We start from the raw sequence: 26,972 nt of genomic DNA on the forward strand, positions 1-26,972 counted from the left end.
AATATACGAAAGTACTTAAGGAAATTCCTGTTTCATTTTCCTCCGTGGTCTGACATTGTCACATTCTTAATCACGTGTTTATTTTCGTGATATACACACACACATATATATATATATATATATATATATATATATATATATATATATATATATATATATATATATATATATATATATATATATAAATATATATATATATATATATATATATATATATATATATATATATATATATATATATATATATATATATATATATATATATATATATATGAATGATAGAAAGCTTCGGTTATGATGTACAGGTTCGTTCCTTGATCTTTCAGTACGCTTCGTCCATTGTTAAATTTACCTGCACTGCATCCCAAAATAATTTTTTGACTACAGAGCCACTCGCTAGTTGCTTCTCTGACTTCATCATCGGAGTGGAAATGGATTTTAATGACTCTCTGGAGTGATCCAAAAACGAAGAAAGACACTCGGAGCCAAGTTTCAAGAATAAGGCGTCTGAAGCACCACTTCAAGTTTCAGAACTCATCTGAGGACGAGGTTGAGGGCCTTAGCTCGAGCGGCCGAAGTAAAACATTTCTCAGACAGAATCCAAGCTATAATCGACGGAGGAAGTGAACTGAAAGAGCAGGAGACGACACATATACTTGGACTGGTTGGTACACCAACGGCCTCGCTTCTTGCTGGTCGTTGCTCGATGCCCGATAGTCCAGGTAGTTGGGTACCATTCTTTTCCTTGTTCCTAGCCAAGATCCTCGTACTTCTATTCCTCCCAAGTGCAGTATAGTCATACTGCCTTAGCAGTTTCCACTCATAATTAACTTCATTGGTAAACAAAAGGTTCCATACGCTATCATGAAGTCAATAATTTAATATGTTTTTGACATTTGTATTCCACTCGGTGAATAATATTAGCAGTAAAATAATAACATCGTTGAGGATCATTCCCTCATATATGTGATGCCACAACATACATTACACTGACAGTGTTCTCACACACTATTACCGTGAAACCATTACCATAATCCACTTAACCTTACCGGACACAGAACGTCAGCCAGACCGCTACACAAACTCTAACATCAACAGGAATATAATACAGCAACTCATCCTCCTGTTTCGATATGCTGACTATGGAATCTAAACTGACCATAGAATCTAACTGACACACTTTTCACTTTATAGAGTCCCCCCAAAAAAATAAAGCTAAAAACTAATATTCCTAGGCCTGCTATAGCTCTTATATGTACTATATATTAGGCTTTAGATAGCATGTTTTATACCTAGGAAGGATAGGTTAGGTTAGTTTAGGTTTTATTTGCAACATAAATTCAAAACCTTTTCCAGTTTGTCCAAACTCAATACTTGTGATTTCTATTTTTCTAACTACATTTTACGTCAGTATTAAACGATCGTTACTTATACACACAGCCTAAACAGGAGGATGGGTTGAATAGAGAGACGAGACTGACATGTACCACAGACCTGTACCACAGACCTGTGCTACACACCTGTTCCACAGACGTGTACCACAGACCTGTGCTACAGACCTGTACCACAGTCGTGTACCACAGACCTGTACCACAGACGTGTACCACAGACCTGTGCTACAGACGTGTACCACAGTCGTGTACCACAGACCTGTGCTACAGATCTGTGCCACAGACCTGTGTCTCACAGATATATATACCATAAGGCACTTCAGAGAGATGCCAGGAAGAGAAAGGATTAATTTCGCATCAAAGCTTCATGTGATTACTGAAGGGAACTCGTGTCTGAACGAGCCAACTCGAGCTCAGAAATTACGATTAAGCCAGAAAGAGAAGGAGGGGGTAGATCGTATCGTCCAGGACTATCAGAAACCACCCGACATTGTAACCTTCAAGAGCCTATTAAGCAGACATGAAAATAAAGCCAGAGTAACCAACAGCGTGTTGGCGTGGGTGAGGAACTTTGTAATGATAAGGAAGGGATGAGAATACTTGGGATTTACAAGCGGAGTACCGCATGAATGTGAACTACGACCTAAACACTGTTCCTGATATATGTGATTTGTATCAATTAAAAAATAGCAGCCCACATGACAACGTCACGGACGGAGCAAGACTGACGACAAGAATCAAAACAGAAGCGGGACTGCTAAATGTTTCATAAGTTTCTGGGCAAAAAAAAAAAGATAGTTGATCAGAAATATAAATTCCTGAAATATATATATCCGAAATTATGTGTGAAAAGGTTGGCCTTAATGGGACGACGCGTCGTGAGAGCTTGATCAAAGCTGACAGAGAAGCCAAGGGATAGAGTACATAAAGGAAATCAACATCGAAGGAACTTTATGGCTCGGCCAGAGAGGGGAGGGATTACGTAGATCAAATTATATTGTCTAGCCATTTACTGTGTCAAGTTGCAGGAGGGGATTTTGACTTCAATATTTTTCTGTAATGTTGTAGCTCTTGATGGTTACTGCCTTTTGTTGAGTTTCTTGTTTATTGTACACCAAATTCTCGTCGAGCGAGCGGCCGCTAATTTTCCGGCCAAAGCTCATCCTGTGAGTGGCAGCCTAGTGTGCACCCCATGCGTTTTCGGCATGGATTATACAGAGTCCAGAACAGTAAGCTCCTGGGCACTCATCAACTTACAGACTCCCCGAGTCGGTTCAATAAGCTTTAGGGTTTCAGACATCTGAAGCCCTTCCATTTCGCTCTGACGTTCTCGACTAACGCTGAGTGAAAGACCAAGACCGGTGGAGACTTGGCATGTTAACAATCTGTTTCTCACGTCAAGTCGGGCCGCTTCTCAAGATGTTATCAAGATCACACAGGTGCCTCGACAAAGCATACAGAACTCTGGTTTCCCTTCAAAACGCATAAATCTTTCGCCTTTTACTTTAGATTTCCGTGGAGGGGAACAACTCAATGAGTCTTAAATTTTTTTTTCTTGGCCCATTAAATTGGGCCATATTATTAGTGGACCAGCCAGAGGCTTAGGGACCGCGCAGGAATATCCCTGCAAAAAAAAAAAATATAAATAAAATAAAAAAAAGCATACGGCAAAAAGCCTTGTACCTCTTTATGCGAGACTCAATCCTCTAGAGCGTCAGTCTTGCACTTGACACGATCAGTAGGCTCCGTGGTCTTGTCTGTGGAACCATCATGGAGTATAGATCTAGCTAGGAGTTCTGAAGGATAGGTCTAGCTAGGAGTTCTGAAGGATAGGTCTAGCTAGGAGTTCTGAAGGATAGGTCTAGCTAGGAGTTCTGAAGGATAGGTCTAGCTAGGAGTTCTGAAGGATAGGTCTAGCTAAGAGCTCTGAAGGATAGGTCTAGCTAGGAGTTCTGAAGGATAGGTCTAGCTAGGAGCTCTGAAGGATAGGTCTAGCTAGGAGCTCTGAAGGATAGGTCTAGCTAGGAGCTCTGAAGGATAGGTCTAGCTAGGAGTTCTGAAGGATAGGTCTAGCTAGGAGTTCTGAAGGATAGGTCTAGCTAGGAGTTCTGAAGGATAGGTCTAGCTAGGAGCTCTGAAGGATAGGGCTAAGAGTTCTGAAGGATAGATCTAGCTAGGAGCTCTGAAGGATAGGCCTAGCTAGGAGTTCTGAAGGATAGGTCTAGCTAGGAGCTCTGAAGGATAGGGCTAAGAGTTCTGAAGGATAGATCTAGCTAGGAGCTCTGAAGGATAGGCCTAGCTAGGAGTTCTGAAGGATAGGTCTACCTAGGAGTTCTGAAGGATAGGCCTAGCTATCTATAACAAGGAACCACACAATAATGCAGAGAAGAAGGTCTTGAGAAGTTAAACATCAAGTTTGTTTACACAGTCTACTTTATTAAAGCGAAGGGGGTTGGGGGGGGGGGAGGATGATGATACATTAATAATGTGTCACTGAGAGCTAATGGTCTCACAGGTGAAGTGTATATCGAAATAAACTACTTCTAGTTCACGCTGAGCTTAATGTCTTCACTACTGAAATATTTCTACACTAAACAATGTTTGACTGACGGCAATCAGACGCAAAACACTGGACCTAAGCACAGGTACCCGGGAAATAACGAAAAATATGTAGATACTGGGAGTTTCCTGGTTCTGAGTGACGTACATACACATGAAACAAACTCTGATTCAGTAGCTGAGCTTTGTATATACGTGAAATATATCAGCTTGGTACGTCACTGAGATGATCAGACAAGTTTCTGTTGGTGCTTGGCGCACGGAGCGTCCTCCATAACCTTCAATATGTAGGCTCAACCAGGCTGGTATATCAGTAGTAGCAGCAAGTCCTTCCTAGGCACCAGCTGGTGATCGCCAGATGCGAGATCATATTAACTCAGGAGCCCTACGCCCGAAACCACACTCCACTAACGATTGGCAGATAAACTCCGTTTTTTTTATGCAAGATATGCAACAAAACGGTTCCTGCATGTGGCAAGCAGTTGACTAAAGGCCGCATACACTCACGATCTGTCGCTGATGACTCCTAAACATGTGAACATCTCGTTCAGTTAGTGTCCACACGTTCTCTGCTCCCGTTCACGTGATGATAGACTAACAGTATTTATGCCAGCAACAACAACTTAATTGCCTCATAAGCTCTCTTAATTCAATGAGGGGTAATGTGTCGATCATGACGATGTTCAAGGTCGTACTAGCTGATATAAGGGGCACTGATTTTATCTCCGAGAGCCCTGGCACAATTCAATTTAGGAAGATAATGTCCTTAGTCCCCTAAGCTGCCCGATTGGCAGGCTCATTATGTGTGATAAACTCGGTGGAAAAATCGTCTAATCACATGCACATTTTACTTAAACATAGAATAGCTGTTAGTTCATAAGAACAATGTAGTAATTTTTCTCTTTACGGAAATATCCCCGTAAAACAGCCAGTTCAGCGCCACTTGCTTCCTGATTTTAACATCACTGGTGCGCTATATATTGTGTATTCAATACCTGATATTAACAGTGACAATCATTTAACAAATACCTTTACTGATTGTGTGTCAATGTCCAACTATTTAACCCAGCTCTTATCCTAGTTACCTGATTTCTTCTCTTATATAACATAGAACTGGATAGTCTTAATGGATATATTAATGAAGCTAATATGGAAATGTACAGCCTTACGTCTTTCTTTGCAGTAGGACAAGTGTCAGGGGAAGTCCACGACGCTTGGTGAGAACTGCCTACTTTCCCGCTTACGATGTTTATTAGGTAAAGAGACGCACGGGGCGCGCTGATCAGTCTCCCCTCCTCTCACCCACGCTCGCCAGTCAAAGAAAACGAATGGTTCGTGACTGGTATGGTTGAGCAGTTCAACTCATTCTCATAAACTTTGGCTCGTAAATCCACCAGCCCCCCCCCCCCTTCCCTTACCTACATTTTGTGCAGCCCGTCCTCATCAACAAAGGCTCGGTGTTCAGCCATGAGGCATCCTAACCTCCTGTTTATATATGAAAAACGTTTTACACACGATTCACAACTGATGACGTTCAATCATTTCTCGAACAGTGCTTCACTGACGACCTCTGTTCGAATCAAAATTCCGTAAATGTTTCACACACGTACTTAATATAAAAATAAGTACTAATAAAATCTAAACACCTAACCTAACCTACACCTAAATATGCATATTATATAATATAATTTATATTTGAGAAAATTCCTATCATGAATGCAAAGCATGTTAAAACTGATGAATGGGTCTTTGGGATCGACCGTTGGACGGAATGAACAGTCTGAGGACAGTTTACCCTCAACAACACAGACGCAGTGATCATTCCATCCAGTCACCAAACGCCCTGTTTATGAAATCAAATCGATTTACAGACCATTCACAGCTGATGACGTTCGAACATTTCTCGCTGAACAGTTCGAACACTGTCTCGCTGACGACCTTTCCTCGTATGGCAACTCTGCAACTGCTTCACCTACGTACTTTTAATGCAATTAATCACCAATAATATATAAACACCTAACCTAACCTATGCCTTTAATATATAATAATTTTAATTACATTAATAATTGTTAATTAATAATTAATATCAATTAAATACTATTAATTATAATTTAAATAAAATAAAATGAATATATATATATATATATATATATATATATATATATATATATATATATATATATATACATATATATATATATATATATATATATATATGTATATATATATATATATATATATATATATATATATATATATATATATATATACATATATATAGTGGACATATATATATATATATATATATATATATATATATATGTATATATATATATATATATATATATATATATATATATATATATATATATATATATATATATATATATATATATATATATATATGTCGTACCTAGTAGCCAGAACTCACTTCTCAGCCTACTATTCAAGGCCCGATTTGCCTAATAAGCCAAGTTTTCCTGAATTAATATATTTACTATAATTTTTTTCTTATGAAATGATAAAGCAACCCTTTTCTCTATGTATGAGGTCAATTTTTTTTTATTGGAGTTAAAATTAACGTAGATATATGACCGAACCTAACCAACCCTACCTAACCTAACCTAACCTATATTTATAGGTAAGGTTAGGTTAGGTAGCCAAAAAAAGCTAGGTTAGGTTAGGTTAGGTAGGTTAGGTAGACGAAAAAACATTAATTCATGAAAACTTGGCTTATTAGGCAAATCGGGCCTTGAATAGTAGGCTGAGAAGTGCGTTCTGGCTATTAGGTACGACATATATATATATATATATATATATATATATATATATATATATGTCGTACCTAGTAGCCAGAACGCACTTCTCAGCCTATTATGCAAGGCCCGATTTGCCTAATAAGCCAAGTTTTCCTGAATTAATTGTTTTTCGACTACCTAACGTACCTAACCTAACCTAACCTAACTTTTTCGGCTACCTAACCTAACCTAACCTATAGAGATAGGTTAGGTGAGGTTAGGTAGGGTTGGTTAGGTTCGGTCATATATCTATGTTAATTTTAACTTTAATAAAAAAAAATTGACCTCATACATAATGAAATGGGTAGCTTTATCATTTCATAAGAAAAAAATTAGAGAAAATTTATTAATTCAGGAAAACTTGGCTTATTAGGCAAATCGGGCCTTGCATAGTAGGCTGAGAAGTGGATTCTGGCTACTAGGTACGACATATATATATATACACATATATATATATATATATATATATATATATATATATATATATATATATATATATATATATATATATATATATATATATATATATATATATATATATATATATATATAACTGAAAACTCACACCCCAGAAGTGACTCGAACCCATACTCCCAGATGCCACGCAACTGGTATGTACAAGACGCCTTAATCCACTTGACCATCACGACCGGACATAATGAGGTGATAGCCGAGGCTATTTGAACCACCCCACCGCCGGCACTCGGATAGTAATCTTGGGCATAGCATTTTACCAAATCACCTCATTCTTTGGTAAAATGATTTGGTAAAATGCTATGCCCAAGATTACTATCCGAGTGCCGGCGGTGGGGAGGTTCAAATAGCCTCGGCTATCACCTCATTATGTCCGGTCGTGATGGTCAAGTGGATTAAGGCGTCTTGTACATACCAGTTGCGTGGCATCTGTTAGTATGGGTTCGAGTCACTTCTGGGGTGTGAGTTTTCAGTTGCATATTGTCCTGGGGACCATTCAGGCTTGTTCGCATTTGTGTTCCTCACGTGTGCCCCAAAGAATGAGGTGATTTGGTAAAATGCTATGCCCAAGATTACTATCCGAGTGCCGGCGGTGGGGTGGTTCAAATAGCCTCGGCTATCACCTCATTATATCCGGTCGTGATGGTCAAGTGGATTAAGGCGTCTTGTACATACCAGTTGCGTGGCATCTGGGAGTATGGGTTCGAGTCACTTCTGGGGTGTGAGTTTTCAGTTGCATATTGTCCTGGGGACCATTCAGGCTTGTTCGCATTTGTGTTCCTCACGAGTGCCCCAAAGAATGAGGTGATTTGGTAAAATGCTATGCCCAAGATTACTATCCGAGTGCCGGCGGTGGGGTGGTTCAAATAGCCTCGGCTATCACCTCATTATGTCCGGTCGTGATGGTCAAGTGGATTAAGGCGTCTTGTACATACCAGTTGCGTGGCATCTGGGAGTATGGGTTCGAGTCACTTCTGGGGTGTGAGTTTTCAGTTGCATATTGTCCTGGGGACCATTCAGGCTTGTTCGCATTTGTGTTCCTCACGTGTGCCCCAAAGAATGAGGTGATTTGGTAAAATGCTATGCCCAAGATTACTATCCGAGTGCCGGCGGTGGGGTGGTTCAAATAGCCTCGGCTATCACCTCATTATGTCCGGTCGTGATGGTCAAGTGGATTAAGGCGTCTTGTACATACCAGTTGCGTGGCATCTGGGAGTATGGGTTCGAGTCACTTCTGGGGTGTGAGTTTTCAGTTGCATATTGTCCTGGGGACCATTCAGGCTTGTTCGCATTTGTGTTCCTCACGTGTGCCCCAAAGAATGAGGTGATTTGGTAAAATGCTATGCCCAAGATTACTATCCGAGTGCCGGCGGTGGGGTGGTTCAAATAGCCTCGGCTATCACCTCATTATGTCCGGTCGTGATGGTCAAGTGGATTAAGGCGTCTTGTACATACCAGTTGCGTGGCATCTGGGAGTATGGGTTCGAGTCACTTCTGGGGTGTGAGTTTTCAGTTGCATATTGTCCTGGGGACCATTCAGGCTTGTTCGCATTTGTGTTCCTCACGTGTGCCCCAAAGAATGAGGTGATTTGGTAAAATGCTATGCCCAAGATTACTATCCGAGTGCCGGCGGTGGGGTGGTTCAAATAGCCTCGGCTATCACCTCATTATGTCCGGTCCTGATGGTCAAGTGGATTAAGGCGTCTTGTACATACCAGTTGCGTGGCATCTGGGAGTATGGGTTCGAGTCACTTCTGGGGTGTGAGTTTTCAGTTGCATATTGTCCTGGGGACCATTCAGGCTTGTTCGCATTTGTGTTCCTCACGTGTGCCCCAAAGAATGAGGTGATTTGGTAAAATGCTATGCCCAAGATTACTATCCGAGTGCCGGCGGTGGGGTGGTTCAAATAGCCTCGGCTATCACCTCATTATGTCCGGTCGTGATGGTCAAGTGGATTAAGGCGTCTTGTACATACCAGTTGCGTGGCATCTGGGAGTATGGGTTCGAGTCACTTCTGGGGTGTGAGTTTTCAGTTGCATATTGTCCTGGGGACCATTCAGGCTTGTTCGCATTTGTGTTCCTCACGAGTGCCCCAAAGAATGAGGTGATTTGGTAAAATGCTATGCCCAAGATTACTATCCGAGTGCCGGCGGTGGGGTGGTTCAAATAGCCTCGGCTATCACCTCATTATGTCCGGTCGTGATGGTCAAGTGGATTAAGGCGTCTTGTACATACCAGTTGCGTGGCATCTGGGAGTATGGGTTCGAGTCACTTCTGGGGTGTGAGTTTTCAGTTGCATATTGTCCTGGGGACCATTCAGGCTTGTTCGCATTTGTGTTCCTCACGTGTGCCCCAAAGAATGAGGTGATTTGGTAAAATGCTATGCCCAAGATTACTATCCGAGTGCCGGCGGTGGGGTGGTTCAAATAGCCTCGGCTATCACCTCATTATGTCCGGTCGTGATGGTCAAGTGGATTAAGGCGTCTTGTACATACCAGTTGCGTGGCATCTGGGAGTATGGGTTCGAGTCACTTCTGGGGTGTGAGTTTTCAGTTGCATATTGTCCTGGGGACCATTCAGGCTTGTTCGCATTTGTGTTCCTCACGTGTGCCCCAAAGAATGAGGTGATTTGGTAAAATGCTATGCCCAAGATTACTATCCGAGTGCCGGCGGTGGGGTGGTTCAAATAGCCTCGGCTATCACCTCATTATGTCCGGTCGTGATGGTCAAGTGGATTAAGGCGTCTTGTACATACCAGTTGCGTGGCATCTGGGAGTATGGGTTCGAGTCACTTCTGGGGTGTGAGTTTTCAGTTGCATATTGTCCTGGGGACCATTCAGGCTTGTTCGCATTTGTGTTCCTCACGTGTGCCCCAAAGAATGAGGTGATTTGGTAAAATGCTATGCCCAAGATTACTATCCGAGTGCCGGCGGTGGGGTGGTTCAAATAGCCTCGGCTATCACCTCATTATGTCCGGTCGTGATGGTCAAGTGGATTAAGGCGTCTTGTACATACCAGTTGCGTGGCATCTGGGAGTATGGGTTCGAGTCACTTCTGGGGTGTGAGTTTTCAGTTGCATATTGTCCTGGGGACCATTCAGGCTTGTTCGCATTTGTGTTCCTCACGTGTGCCCCAAAGAATGAGGTGATTTGGTAAAATGCTATGCCCAAGATTACTATCCGAGTGCCGGCGGTGGGGTGGTTCAAATAGCCTCGGCTATCACCTCATTATGTCCGGTCGTGATGGTCAAGTGGATTAAGGCGTCTTGTACATACCAGTTGCGTGGCATCTGGGAGTATGGGTTCGAGTCACTTCTGGGGTGTGAGTTTTCAGTTGCATATTGTCCTGGGGACCATTCAGGCTTGTTCGCATTTGTGTTCCTCACGTGTGCCCCAAAGAATGAGGTGATTTGGTAAAATGCTATGCCCAAGATTACTATCCGAGTGCCGGCGGTGGGGTGGTTCAAATAGCCTCGGCTATCACCTCATTATGTCCGGTCGTGATGGTCAAGTGGATTAAGGCGTCTTGTACATACCAGTTGCGTGGCATCTGGGAGTATGGGTTCGAGTCACTTCTGGGGTGTGAGTTTTCAGTTGCATATTGTCCTGGGGACCATTCAGGCTTGTTCGCATTTGTGTTCCTCACGTGTGCCCCAAAGAATGAGGTGATTTGGTAAAATGCTATGCCCAAGATTACTATCCGAGTGCCGGCGGTGGGGTGGTTCAAATAGCCTCGGCTATCACCTCATTATGTCCGGTCGTGATGGTCAAGTGGATTAAGGCGTCTTGTACATACCAGTTGCGTGGCATCTGGGAGTATGGGTTCGAGTCACTTCTGGGGTGTGAGTTTTCAGTTGCTTATTGTCCTGGGGACCATTCAGGCTTGTTCGCATTTGTGTTCCTCACGAGTGCCCCAAAGAATGAGGTGATTTGGTAAAATGCTATGCCCAAGATTACTATCCGAGTGCCGGCGGTGGGGTGGTTCAAATAGCCTCGGCTATCACCTCATTATGTCCGGTCGTGATGGTCAAGTGGATTAAGGCGTCTTGTACATACCAGTTGCGTGGCATCTGGGAGTATGGGTTCGAGTCACTTCTGGGGTGTGAGTTTTCAGTTGCATATTGTCCTGGGGACCATTCAGGCTTGTTCGCATTTGTGTTCCTCACGTGTGCCCCAAAGAATGAGGTGATTTGGTAAAATGCTATGCCCAAGATTACTATCCGAGTGCCGGCGGTGGGGTGGTTCAAATAGCCTCGGCTATCACCTCATTATGTCCGGTCGTGATGGTCAAGTGGATTAAGGCGTCTTGTACATACCAGTTGCGTGGCATCTGGGAGTATGGGTTCGAGTCACTTCTGGGGTGTGAGTTTTCAGTTGCATATTGTCCTGGGGACCATTCAGGCTTGTTCGCATTTGTGTTCCTCACGTGTGCCCCAAAGAATGAGGTGATTTGGTAAAATGCTATGCCCAAGATTACTATCCGAGTGCCGGCGGTGGGGTGGTTCAAATAGCCTCGGCTATCACCTCATTATGTCCGGTCCTGATGGTCAAGTGGATTAAGGCGTCTTGTACATACCAGTTGCGTGGCATCTGGGAGTATGGGTTCGAGTCACTTCTGGGGTGTGAGTTTTCAGTTGCATATTGTCCTGGGGACCATTCAGGCTTGTTCGCATTTGTGTTCCTCACGTGTGCCCCAAAGAATGAGGTGATTTGGTAAAATGCTATGCCCAAGATTACTATCCGAGTGCCGGCGGTGGGGTGGTTCAAATAGCCTCGGCTATCACCTCATTATGTCCGGTCGTGATGGTCAAGTGGATTAAGGCGTCTTGTACATACCAGTTGCGTGGCATCTGGGAGTATGGGTTCGAGTCACTTCTGGGGTGTGAGTTTTCAGTTGCATATTGTCCTGGGGACCATTCAGGCTTGTTCGCATTTGTGTTCCTCACGAGTGCCCCAAAGAATGAGGTGATTTGGTAAAATGCTATGCCCAAGATTACTATCCGAGTGCCGGCGGTGGGGTGGTTCAAATAGCCTCGGCTATCACCTCATTATGTCCGGTCGTGATGGTCAAGTGGATTAAGGCGTCTTGTACATACCAGTTGCGTGGCATCTGGGAGTATGGGTTCGAGTCACTTCTGGGGTGTGAGTTTTCAGTTGCATATTGTCCTGGGGACCATTCAGGCTTGTTCGCATTTGTGTTCCTCACGTGTGCCCCAAAGAATGAGGTGATTTGGTAAAATGCTATGCCCAAGATTACTATCCGAGTGCCGGCGGTGGGGTGGTTCAAATAGCCTCGGCTATCACCTCATTATGTCCGGTCGTGATGGTCAAGTGGATTAAGGCGTCTTGTACATACCAGTTGCGTGGCATCTGGGAGTATGGGTTCGAGTCACTTCTGGGGTGTGAGTTTTCAGTTGCATATTGTCCTGGGGACCATTCAGGCTTGTTCGCATTTGTGTTCCTCACGTGTGCCCCAAAGAATGAGGTGATTTGGTAAAATGCTATGCCCAAGATTACTATCCGAGTGCCGGCGGTGGGGTGGTTCAAATAGCCTCGGCTATCACCTCATTATGTCCGGTCGTGATGGTCAAGTGGATTAAGGCGTCTTGTACATACCAGTTGCGTGGCATCTGGGAGTATGGGTTCGAGTCACTTCTGGGGTGTGAGTTTTCAGTTGCATATTGTCCTGGGGACCATTCAGGCTTGTTCGCATTTGTGTTCCTCACGTGTGCCCCAAAGAATGAGGTGATTTGGTAAAATGCTATGCCCAAGATTACTATCCGAGTGCCGGCGGTGGGGTGGTTCAAATAGCCTCGGCTATCACCTCATTATGTCCGGTCGTGATGGTCAAGTGGATTAAGGCGTCTTGTACATACCAGTTGCGTGGCATCTGGGAGTATGGGTTCGAGTCACTTCTGGGGTGTGAGTTTTCAGTTGCATATTGTCCTGGGGACCATTCAGGCTTGTTCGCATTTGTGTTCCTCACGTGTGCCCCAAAGAATGAGGTGATTTGGTAAAATGCTATGCCCAAGATTACTATCCGAGTGCCGGCGGTGGGGTGGTTCAAATAGCCTCGGCTATCACCTCATTATGTCCGGTCGTGATGGTCAAGTGGATTAAGGCGTCTTGTACATACCAGTTGCGTGGCATCTGGGAGTATGGGTTCGAGTCACTTCTGGGGTGTGAGTTTTCAGTTGCATATTGTCCTGGGGACCATTCAGGCTTGTTCGCATTTGTGTTCCTCACGTGTGCCCCAAAGAATGAGGTGATTTGGTAAAATGCTATGCCCAAGATTACTATCCGAGTGCCGGCGGTGGGGTGGTTCAAATAGCCTCGGCTATCACCTCATTATGTCCGGTCGTGATGGTCAAGTGGATTAAGGCGTCTTGTACATACCAGTTGCGTGGCATCTGGGAGTATGGGTTCGAGTCACTTCTGGGGTGTGAGTTTTCAGTTGCATATTGTCCTGGGGACCATTCAGGCTTGTTCGCATTTGTGTTCCTCACGTGTGCCCCAAAGAATGAGGTGATTTGGTAAAATGCTATGCCCAAGATTACTATCCGAGTGCCGGCGGTGGGGTGGTTCAAATAGCCTCGGCTATCACCTCATTATGTCCGGTCGTGATGGTCAAGTGGATTAAGGCGTCTTGTACATACCAGTTGCGTGGCATCTGGGAGTATGGGTTCGAGTCACTTCTGGGGTGTGAGTTTTCAGTTGCTTATTGTCCTGGGGACCATTCAGGCTTGTTCGCATTTGTGTTCCTCACGAGTGCCCCAAAGAATGAGGTGATTTGGTAAAATGCTATGCCCAAGATTACTATCCGAGTGCCGGCGGTGGGGTGGTTCAAATAGCCTCGGCTATCACCTCATTATGTCCGGTCGTGATGGTCAAGTGGATTAAGGCGTCTTGTACATACCAGTTGCGTGGCATCTGGGAGTATGGGTTCGAGTCACTTCTGGGGTGTGAGTTTTCAGTTGCATATTGTCCTGGGGACCATTCAGGCTTGTTCGCATTTGTGTTCCTCACGTGTGCCCCAAAGAATGAGGTGATTTGGTAAAATGCTATGCCCAAGATTACTATCCGAGTGCCGGCGGTGGGGTGGTTCAAATAGCCTCGGCTATCACCTCATTATGTCCGGTCGTGATGGTCAAGTGGATTAAGGCGTCTTGTACATACCAGTTGCGTGGCATCTGGGAGTATGGGTTCGAGTCACTTCTGGGGTGTGAGTTTTCAGTTGCATATTGTCCTGGGGACCATTCAGGCTTGTTCGCATTTGTGTTCCTCACGTGTGCCCCAAAGAATGAGGTGATTTGGTAAAATGCTATGCCCAAGATTACTATCCGAGTGCCGGCGGTGGGGTGGTTCAAATAGCCTCGGCTATCACCTCATTATGTCCGGTCGTGATGGTCAAGTGGATTAAGGCGTCTTGTACATACCAGTTGCGTGGCATCTGGGAGTATGGGTTCGAGTCACTTCTGGGGTGTGAGTTTTCAGTTGCATATTGTCCTGGGGACCATTCAGGCTTGTTCGCATTTGTGTTCCTCACGTGTGCCCCAAAGAATGAGGTGATTTGGTAAAATGCTATGCCCAAGATTACTATCCGAGTGCCGGCGGTGGGGTGGTTCAAATAGCCTCGGCTATCACCTCATTATGTCCGGTCGTGATGGTCAAGTGGATTAAGGCGTCTTGTACATACCAGTTGCGTGGCATCTGGGAGTATGGGTTCGAGTCACTTCTGGGGTGTGAGTTTTCAGTTGCATATTGTCCTGGGGACCATTCAGGCTTGTTCGCATTTGTGTTCCTCACGTGTGCCCCAAAGAATGAGGTGATTTGGTAAAATGCTATGCCCAAGATTACTATCCGAGTGCCGGCGGTGGGGTGGTTCAAATAGCCTCGGCTATCACCTCATTATGTCCGGTCGTGATGGTCAAGTGGATTAAGGCGTCTTGTACATACCAGTTGCGTGGCATCTGGGAGTATGGGTTCGAGTCACTTCTGGGGTGTGAGTTTTCAGTTGCATATTGTCCTGGGGACCATTCAGGCTTGTTCGCATTTGTGTTCCTCATGTGTGCCCCAAAGAATGAGGTGATTTGGTAAAATGCTATGCCCAAGATTACTATCCGAGTGCCGGCGGTGGGGTGGTTCAAATAGCCTCGGCTATCACCTCATTATGTCCGGTCGTGATGGTCAAGTGGATTAAGGCGTCTTGTACATACCAGTTGCGTGGCATCTGGGAGTATGGGTTCGAGTCACTTCTGGGGTGTGAGTTTTCAGTTGCATATTGTCCTGGGGACCATTCAGGCTTGTTCGCATTTGTGTTCCTCACGTGTGCCCCAAAGAATGAGGTGATTTGGTAAAATGCTATGCCCAAGATTACTATCCGAGTGCCGGCGGTGGGGTGGTTCAAATAGCCTCGGCTATCACCTCATTATGTCCGGTCGTGATGGTCAAGTGGATTAAGGCGTCTTGTACATACCAGTTGCGTGGCATCTGGGAGTATGGGTTCGAGTCACTTCTGGGGTGTGAGTTTTCAGTTGCATATTGTCCTGGGGACCATTCAGGCTTGTTCGCATTTGTGTTCCTCACGTGTGCCCCAAAGAATGAGGTGATTTGGTAAAATGCTATGCCCAAGATTACTATCCGAGTGCCGGCGGTGGGGTGGTTCAAATAGCCTCGGCTATCACCTCATTATGTCCGGTCGTGATGGTCAAGTGGATTAAGGCGTCTTGTACATACCAGTTGCGTGGCATCTGGGAGTATGGGTTCGAGTCACTTCTGGGGTGTGAGTTTTCAGTTGCATATTGTCCTGGGGACCATTCAGGCTTGTTCGCATTTGTGTTCCTCACGTGTGCCCCAAAGAATGAGGTGATTTGGTAAAATGCTATGCCCAAGATTACTATCCGAGTGCCGGCGGTGGGGTGGTTCAAATAGCCTCGGCTATCACCTCATTATGTCCGGTCGTGATGGTCAAGTGGATTAAGGCGTCTTGTACATACCAGTTGCGTGGCATCTGGGAGTATGGGTTCGAGTCACTTCTGGGGTGTGAGTTTTCAGTTGCATATTGTCCTGGGGACCATTCAGGCTTGTTCGCATTTGTGTTCCTCACGTGTGCCCCAAAGAATGAGGTGATTTGGTAAAATGCTATGCCCAAGATTACTATCCGAGTGCCGGCGGTGGGGTGGTTCAAATAACCTCGGCTATCACCTCATTATGTCCGGTCGTGATGGTCAAGTGGATTAAGGCGTCTTGTACATACCAGTTGCGTGGCATCTGGGAGTATGGGTTCGAGTCACTTCTGGGGTGTGAGTTTTCAGTTGCATATTGTCCTGGGGACCATTCAGGCTTGTTCGCATATATATATATATATATATATATATATATATGTCGTACCTAGTAGCCAGAACTCACTTCTCAGCCTACTATGCAAGGCCCGATTTGCCTAATAAGCCAAGTTTTCATGAATTAATGTTTTTTCGTCTACCTAACCTACCTAACCTAACCTAACCTAGCTTTTTTTGGCTACCTAACCTAACCTTACCTATATATATAGGTTAGGTTAGGTTAGGTAGGGTTGGTTAGGTTCGGTCATATATCTACGTTAATTTTAACTCCAATAAAAAAAAATTGACCTCATACATAGTGAAAAGGGTAGCTTTATCATTTCATAAGAAAAAAATTATAGTAAATATATTAATTCAGGAAAACTTGGCTTATTAGGCAAATCGGGCCTTGAATAGTAGGCTGAGAAGTGAGTTCTGGCTACTAGGTACGACATATATATATATATATATATATATATATATATATATATATATATATGTCGTACCTAGTAGCCAGAACGCACTTCTCAGCCTACTATGCAAGGCCCGATTTGCCTAATAAGCCAAGTTTCCATGAATTAATTGTTTTTCAACTACCTAACCTACCTAACCTAACTTTTTCGGTTACCTAACCTAACCTAACCTATAAAGATAGGTTAGGTTAGGTTAGGTAGGGTTGGTTAGGTTCGGTCATATATCGACGTTAATTTTAACTCCAATAAAAAAAATTGACCTACACGTAATGAAATGGGCAGCTTTATCATTTCATAAGAAAAAAAATTAGAGAAAATATATTAATTCAATAAAACTTGGCTTATTAGGCCAAGTTAAATCGATTTGATTTCATATATATATATATATATATATATATATATATATATATATATATATATATATATATATATATATATGACTGAAAACTCACACCCCAGAAGTGACTCGACCTCATACTCCCAGGAGCAACGCAACTGGTATCTACAGGACGCCTTAATCCGCTTGACCATCACGACCAGACAATAAGGAAGTGATAGCCGAAGCTATTTGAACCACTTCCCCGCCTGCACTCGGATGGTAATCTTGGGCATAGCATTTTATCAAATCACCTCATTCTTTGGGGCACACGTGAGGAACACAAACAGGCTTGTTTGCATTTGTGATGCTCAACAAAGCATTCCAAGCACTGGAACAGACCAAATGTTAACAGAGGTAAAAAAAAAAATCTACTGAACTTATTTCCTCTACACTTCAACAAGCCCTACTGGAAAATATCGACGAAATCGAAGATAGTGACGTAGCTGAATTGTTCCAGCACCCAATAGCAGTCCCCACTCCAGTCAAGAAGACATAAGCCGTCGGGGAAATCAGCACCTTAGAAACCACCGTAGACTCAATTGATTCAACTCTAACAGAATAATGTACTATAACGACAATCACAAGATTATACAATGGAGCAATCGAGGATTATAAAACACAGCTCAAATACTCAGAGTAGTGCTTCTCAGGGACAACATTGATATTGTTTAAATTCAAGAAACACTTACGAGGGCTGAAAGAAGTATCAATATCCCAGGGTATCAAGGTTACCACTGCCCAATTGCACAAGGTGGCACCAGGGGCATTTCAAAACTAGTAAGAAATCATATCAATGTCACACCAATCGCAGACTTGCCTAACTACGGTGAGGACGTCGAAATTATGGGAGTTAATCTCACCATGAAGCACTCAATGCTGTCCATCTTCAATCTTTACAGGAGCCCTAGAGAACACAACATGGATCTCTCTGCAATCATTGAAATAGCAGTCACCATACCTACTATCATCTTGGGTGACTTCAACGCTCATAGTGAATTGCTACTTGATTCTCCAAGAACCGAAGCCTCCAAATATTAAGTTACTACACATAGGAGTAAGATGAATGAAGCCTGAAATTGGATGCCATGAGTCGTATTGATGAAAGAATATGAAGGAGAACAAGCAGGGAAGAATGACTACAGACAATTGTCCTGGATGTACCGACACAACGAGATATTTGCAGTGTGAGGAAATGAAAATAATTTGTGTTTGTCAAGTTGAAAATTAATCAGGGAATAGACACTGAGAGGTGCATCCCGCTATTGAGTGTATATGCACTGAGAGTTTATACTTTGGTCCCGAACAATGTTCAAAACTAAAATAATCTTGCTGGTTGGTCAGTAAGCTATTGTGTTGCCTCAGCAACCATCCATAGGTTGATAGGTGTTAACCCCAACACCAAACCCAAAAACCCAAAGTACTAGGTAAATAGATACGCGATAGGTAGAGATACGTATGCTGACAAGCGTTTGTCACACACAATGCCTCCATCTCCTCCTCGTAGGGGCCTACGAGGGGCCTCGTAGCCTGGTGGATAGCGCGCAGGACTCGTAATTCTGTGGAGCGGGTTCGATTCCCGCACGAGGCAGAAACAAATGGGCAAAAGTTTCTTTCACCCTGAATGCCCCTGTTACCTAGCAGTAAATAGGTACCTGGGAGTAAGTCAGCTGTCACGGGCTGCTTCCTGGAGGTGGGGGCCTGGTCGAGGACCGGGCCGCGGGGACACTAAAAAGCCCCGAAATCATCTCAAGATAACCTCAAGAAGATCTCATACTGTCAATACCTGACAGTATATACACCATGAGAACAACCATACTCTCCTGAGACTAATGGCTGCCTACCATACTACATGACACGAAACTCAGTGTATCAGTAGAGTGTGACAAACGCTTGTCATTCATCTTACGATGTATGCTGCCAATACACAAAGGAAAGCTTAATTTATTAGAGACAATGTAACGTCACATTTTATGCCTGAATTTCAAGTTTACATTGTGACTTGGAAATAAATATCAGCAATGCAATACTGTGAAACCCCATACGGAAAAAATTGTAATTGTCACCACGTGCATTGACGTTAAAAAAATATATGTATGTTAATGGATAATTTTTTTATGGCATGTAACTGTTAAAGAGGAGGGGTCACATGGTGTTAATTTTTAACTGTGATAATGCACAGTGTAATTGTTTGTTTATAAGTGCTTTGATTGCAGGTGTTGTTCACTGGTTTGTTGTTCATTATGGTGTTATTCACTAGTGCGATGTTCATTGTTGTGTTGTTCACTAGTGGGCTGTTTATTAGTGTATTGTTCACTAGTGTGATGTTCACTGTTATATTGTTCGCTCGTGTGTTATTCACTGATCTGTTGTGAATATCACCAGTGTGTTGTTCACTAGTGTGATGTTCACTGGTGTGTTGTGTTGCTTACGAGTGGGTTGTGTTGTACACCAGTGTGTTTTTACGAGCCCACTTAGGTTGGCTCCTAGGCCCACGGTAGTGACCACACCTGCAATATAATGGGGTCAGTGGCACAAAGACATTGGATCCAAATCCCCCAAAACACCACCAACCATCCTTGTTTCCTAATGTAATATGCATGTGTGTGGAGCTCTCAATCTTATTTTGCACTTAGCCCTCTTGTTTGGCTGGAGTGTGTAGTGTTGTTCAGTACCAGGAAGTGGCGTGGGGGGGGGGAGGGGGGGTGTTGTCTGGCTCCTCCAGCTGTGGTTTCGGGGGTCTCGGGGGGGGGGGGTCAGTAGCATTCCTCCTCCTCACGGTTTGTTTCTCAATTAATTCACTTATAGTTTTGTAATTTCACAACAAAAACTGTCCACAGAATAGATAAAGAGCCTAATTTGATAGCACAGACACACACACACACAGTTACAGCCCCGCTCCTGTGCCAGGTAAGTCCACTACGGGCTCACCATAGACCGTGCTATTTGGAACTTTCTATTCCCAGTAGCTGAATCTAAAACAACAACAACAACGATTAGCATAAACAACAACAACAATAGCATACACTCCTTGGTGAGTAGTGTTTTGTGGTGTCCGGCTCCTTGCTTGTGGCCTCACACTCCTCTCACACTTCATGGCCAGACACACACACACTTAAGTCTCTTTACATAGTGTGTTTTTATGTATATAAACATATATGTGTAGTTTACACAATCATACAAAGGTCCACGGATCTGTAAAACGGATGAAACTCGACGTATAGGACCGTGGGATGTCGTTGTTGTTGATTTAAGGGCGACGTTAATCTTGGGATCGGATGGGCCCCGGCGTACCCGTCAAGGGTTAATCGCGAAGCCGAATGGCGAAATGAACGTCGCTTATCAGCGGAAACTAATATGCATCGCGGTCAATAAACACAGAGACAGGCAGATGATTGGGAAGCCCCAGGAGTCCCTCAGGGTGACAAGCACCGGCCCCGCCCCTCACAGAGAACACTGGGAAGCAAAAACCAAAAACTCGGCCCCCAGCTAAAACGCAAAAGACATCCAGTGCTCTCCGACAGAACAGATGCCAGCCGCCCACCACAGCTGAGGGCACACCAGGAGACCCACACCAAGACCCACCAACTCCCGACTCCTCTCGGCCATGCCGGCGTCGGACACCGTCACCCCGCCGGAAGAACCAGCCAGAAAACGTTCAAAATCTATCAACAATCCAGTGACCCAAGGCGATATGTGCGCCAGGCGTCGTAACAATCCGGACCGTTGAATAGGAATGCCCAACGGCAGTATAAAATCAAAAATCGCTAAACAGAACGTGATCCGGCGGCTCCCAGGCGGAGGAGGCGACCAGACGTCCGCTCGTCGTCAAGGTTGAACCAGGAGTCGACAGTGGGATGTCTTCTTGAGGTGGTGCACTTTTTGTTTACTCAAATGGCAGCGTTTACACTAGATGAATCTACCAAAAGGCGGGCATAGTTACCTTTGTCTGCTTTAAAGGTCGATTTATACAATCGTTAACCAAACGTATCTGGCTGAACAATTATTTATTGAGTATATGTCCTTATTTTAGAGTATTACCATGATATGTTTATAGGTATTGGATTTAATTACATATCCTGGTGTAGAACCTATAACATGCCTTCCTGGGCTGGTGTGTTGAAAATGGTGATCATTTGCTCCCTCAGTCCTGGGAGGGCTTGGCTCTGTTCTAGAAATAGTTAGACATGAGCCATGTGCTCTCTCATAGGCCATGCTACTCAGACATGTCAAACCATATTTTAGGAGGAAATTTTCCACATCGGTCATGTTCACACGCCCATCATGTGACCATGGTCATATGTTCACATGCTTTTGATGCGCACATGATCACTTGGTCACATGCTCCAACCCGTTGCATGCTCTCAAGTGTTCATGCTCACATTGTCACAAGCTCACGTAACATGACATAAAATATTAGTTCTTAACACAGCTCTTGTTCTCTATTACATTCCTTAGCAAATTTCCCAATTACCATTTGTGCCTATTATTATTATTATTATATATATATATATATATATATATATATATATATATATATATATATATATATATATATATATATATATATATATATATATATATATATATTAGTATATTTTGGTAGCAGTCTTTCCTGTAGACATATATTATTAAATATGACCGAAAAAGTAAGATTAATAATTCTAACACTAATTTTCTCAATATTTCGTATGTTTCTTTTCACTGTTGATGGTAATTGAAAAATCAATTCTCCAAAATTCATTTTTATTTCTAGTCTGACGCGACGCTTGAACGCGTTTCGTAATAACTTATTACATTTTCAAAGACTTTTAGTTTACACACACACACAACTATAACCTGCAAACACTAAACAGAGTTCTTACTTTGCTATGATTTAAACAGCTTTCATATTATTTTATACCCGTATTTTGGGTGAGGTGATATGTTACAACAAGAAAATTGTATTTTCATAGGCCCAGAAAACTGGGCCTATGAGAAAATTCGTGTTAGAATTATTAATCTTACTTTTTCGGTCATATTTATTAATATATATATATATATATATATATATATATATATATATATATATATATATATATATATATATATATATATATATATATATAAATGTCGTACCTAGTAGCCAGAACTCACTTTTTTGGCCTACTATTCAAGGCCCGATTTGCCTAATAAGCCAAGTTTTCCTGAATTAATATATTTTTTCTAATTTTTTTCTTATGAAATGATAAAACTACCCATTTCATTATGTATGAGGTCAATTTTTTTTTATTGGAGTTAAAATTAACGTAGATATATGACCGAACCTAACCAACCCTACCTAACCTAACCTAACCTATCTTTATAGGTTAGGTTAGGTTAGGTAGCGGAAAAAGTTAGGTTAGGTTAGGTTAGGTAGGTTAGGTTGCCGAAAAACAATTAATTCATGAAAACTTGGCTTATTAGGCAAATCGGGCCTTGAACAGTAGGCCAAAAAGTGAGTTCTGGCTACTAGGTACGACATAAATATATATATATATATATATATATATGTCGTACCTAATAGCCAGAACGCACTTCTCAGCCTACTATTCAAGGCCCGATTTGCCTAATAAGCCAAGTTTTCATGAATTAATGTTTTTTCGTCTACCTAACCTACCTAACCTAACCTAACCTAGCTTTTTCTGGCTACCTAACCTAACCTTACCTATAAATATAGGTTAGGTTAGGTTAGGTAGGGTTGGTTAGGTTCGGTCATATATCTACGTTAATTTTAAATCCAATAAAAAAAAATTGACCTCATACATAGAGAAAAGGGTTGCTTTATCATTTCATAAGAAAAAAATTATAGTAAATATATTAATTCAGGAAAACTAGGCTTATTAGGCAAATCGGGCCTTGAATAGTAGGCTGAGAAGTGAGTTCTGGCTACTAGGTACGACATATATATATATATATATATATATATATATATATATATATATATATATATATATATATATATATATATATATATATATATATATATATATATATATGGGCTATCAGTGGAGCTATCAGTGATATATATATATATATATATATATATATATATATATATATATATGGGCTATCAGTGGAGCTATCAGTGATATATATATATATATATATATATATATATATATATATATATATATATATATATATATATATATATATATATATATATATATATATATATATATATATATATATATATCATATATATGTATTCTCGGCGGTGTAACCCATCTCTCAGTGTACAGTATATTTACTAAGAGTTCCCTGTAGTCCTGGATTATATTCATGACTAAAGTATACTTGCTGGTTGGTCAGTAAGGTCTTGCTGTGACCTTAATAACCCTCCAGCCCAGCTACTTGGACTGGACGGTAGAGCGACGATCTCGTTTCTTGTAGGTCGACGTTCAATCCCCGACCGTCCAAGTGGTTGGGCACCATTCCTTATCCCCCGTCCCATCATAAATCCTTATCCCCTTATCACTTCCAGGGGCTATACAGTCGTAATGGCTTAGTGATTTCTCCTGATAATCACCTTACTTTAAGAACCAAACCATACAGCATAGTCTATGTGACACTTCCTTACAAGGATTCGCATGTGACACATCTCCAGTGATAGCCCATGTGACACAATCTCACTAAGACTCACATGTGACACATAACTCATCACATACTCAAGTTATTCTTCATTTCTGCCCTACTTCCTAACATTCCATGTTAATATCTCACTCCTAACTCCTCAGTTTCTACCAGAGTAAAGGATTTCTGATCAAATAAAGAAGTAACTCAGATATGCTTCATCCTTAGCTTGTTCATGGAGCCTGAATCAACTAGCAAATACATAAATATTATGTTTATATTAATACAGCATTTTGTTGTAACAATTCTCCACGTATAAAATATTACACATTATTTGTAAGAACATTTTTTTAGCTACTAGTAGTTACAGATCTGTTAATAATACACTGAAATTAATATCTTTTAATGTATTAAAACTTATACTCCCTTGAAGTTTCGAATATATATTTAATAACATAGTAATAACTCTCAGCTTTTATTATCCACGATTAGCTGAGTAATAAAAATATTATGATATATATTGCATATATTTTTTAATAGATATTATTATTATTATAATTATTATTCGACTTGAGAGTGGTCCAGGATGGACTGAAGCGTCGTCGTCCCTTCACTTTCTAGTGTATGGTTAGGTCAGTATAATTATTATCATTATTGAGAAAATCCGTAGGAGTCGTGATGAGGATTCGAACCTATGCGATGGGTAGTCCCACGAACACGACCCAGACAATCAGGCCACGACACGGTAAAAGGATTGCAACCTGGAGTTCTACTGGTTGATACCTGGTTGATACCTGGTTGATGGGGTTCTGGGAGTTCTTCTACTCCCCAAGCCCGGCCCGAGGCCAGGCTCGACTTGTGAGAGTTTGGTCCACCAGGCTGTTGCTTGGAGCGGCCCGTAGGCCCACATACCCACCACAGCCCGGTTGGTCCGGCACTCCTTGGAGGAATAAATCTAGTTTCCTCTTGAAAATGTCCACGGTTGTTCCGGCAATATTTCTTATGCTCGCTGGGAGGACGTTGAACAACCGCGGACCTCTGATGTTTATACAGTGTTCTCTGATTGTGCCTATGGCACCTCTGCTCTTCACTGGTTCTATTCTACATTTTCTTCCATGTCGTTCACTCCAGTACTTTGTTATTTTACTGTGTAGATTTGGTACTTGGCCCTCCAGTATCTTCCAGGTGTATATTATTTGATATCTCTCTCGTCTTCTTTCTAGTGAGTACATTTGGACTGAACACACGAGGATTTCCTGAGGCTTCTACTGAAGCCGGACCAGAATTTTCACACAACCCCCCCCCCATGCACTCTGGCTGTCATTGGGGGGGAGGGGTTGTCAAACTTTCACTCTGGTGGGGATTGTGTGAAAATCCTGGTCCGGCTTCAGTAGAAGCCTGAGGAAACTCTCGTGTGTTCAGTAGTCTGGGGTGTGTGCACTACCCAGCGCATATATTCGAATCCTCATCAGGACTCCAACGGATTTTCTCATTGATGTAGTCACGCTAGTGTGATTACTCGCTGATTATTATCATTATTATTATTATTATTATTATTATTATTATTATTATTATTATTATTATTATTATTATTATTATTATTATTTAGGGTTTAAGGAATCTGAACTACACAAGAAGACGCGATAACTGACCTGGGTGAAGGCGTTGCCCTGGGCCCTATCAGGCCATTGGGTTGGTTCCAGGGCGCCTCAGAGAACTACCCACAACCTTCCTCCATGGTTCTAAAACATTTCAAGCAAGGCACATTACAAAGCAGACAATTGACTATTTAATGGAAAATTAACTAATCGGTAGCGTATTTCTCATTAATATTAAAATCCCTAAAATAACAGACATTAGAAGTTTCGGTCACTCAATAAGGTATTTCAATAAAGCTGCCCATTTCGTCAGAATAAGAAGTTCAATGGTCAACATGAGTCCTCATTCCTACTATCATTCTGATAGCTGGCTGAGGATAGTTCAGATGAGTTCATTTATTATGTACCACATACCCATTTTGTGAGTGGCAGAGCACCCCATACCCATCTTGTGAGTGGCAGAGCACCCCATACTAATCTTGTGAGTGGCAGAGCACCCCATACCCATCTTGTGAGTGGCAGAGCTCCCCATACTAATCTTGTGAGTGGCAGAGCATACCCATCTTGTGAGTGGCAGAGCACCCCATACTAATCTTGTGAGTGGCAGAGCACCCCATACCCATCTTGTGAGTGGCAGAGCACCCCATACTAATCTTGTGAGTGGCAGAGCACCCTATACTAATCTTGTGAGTGGCAGAGAACCCTATACTAATCTTGTGAGTAGCAGAGCACCCTATACTAATCTTGTGAGTGGCAGAGCACCCCATACTAATCTTGTGAGTGGCAGAGCACCCTATACTAATCTTGTGAGTGACAGAGCACCCATACTAATCTTGTGAGTGGCAGAGCACCCTATACTAATCTTGTGAGTGGCAGAGCACCCCATACTAATCTTGTGAGTGGCAGAGCACCCCATACTAATCTTGTGAGTGACAGAGCACCCTATACTAATCTTGTGAGTGACAGAGCACCCTATACTAAGCTTGTGAGTGACAGAGCACCCCATACTAATCTTGTGAGTGGCAGAGCACCCCATACTAATCTTGTGAGTGACAGAGCACCCTATACTAATCTTGTGAGTGACAGAGCACCCTATACTAATCTTGTGAGTGACAGAGCACCCTATACTAAGCTTGTGAGTGACAGAGAACCCTATACTAATCTTGTGAGTGGCAGAGCACCCTATACTAATCTTGTGAGTGGCAGAGCACCCTATACTAATCTTGTGAGTGGCAGAGCACCCCATACTAATCTTGTAAGTGGTAGAACACCACACACCCATCTTGTGAGTGTGACAGAACACCCTGTAATCATCTTGTAAGGGGGCCCGTCCTCTTGACTGTTCACAACGTCACTAAAATGATGTACCAAATTTCCTGAACATTAACTA

At 42.6% G+C, this 26,972-nt stretch overlaps 1 protein-coding gene and 1 non-coding gene across 3 annotated transcripts in view; both read left to right on the plus strand.

The window, feature by feature from the left end:
* LOC123748154 (uncharacterized) overlaps nt 1-26,972 on the plus strand; it is a 188,305-nt gene that overhangs the window by 150,680 nt on the left and 10,653 nt on the right. The gene's annotated exons all lie outside the window — the stretch shown is intronic.
* Nucleotides 2,851-2,967, plus strand: LOC123744897 (U5 spliceosomal RNA). Its single transcript, XR_006771266.1, has one exon. It is a non-coding gene; the product is annotated as a U5 spliceosomal RNA (small nuclear RNA).

The sequence above is a fragment of the Procambarus clarkii genome, chromosome 70 (genome assembly GCF_040958095.1).
Source record: "Procambarus clarkii isolate CNS0578487 chromosome 70, FALCON_Pclarkii_2.0, whole genome shotgun sequence".
In the NCBI taxonomy this organism is placed as follows: Eukaryota; Metazoa; Arthropoda; class Malacostraca; order Decapoda; family Cambaridae; genus Procambarus; species Procambarus clarkii.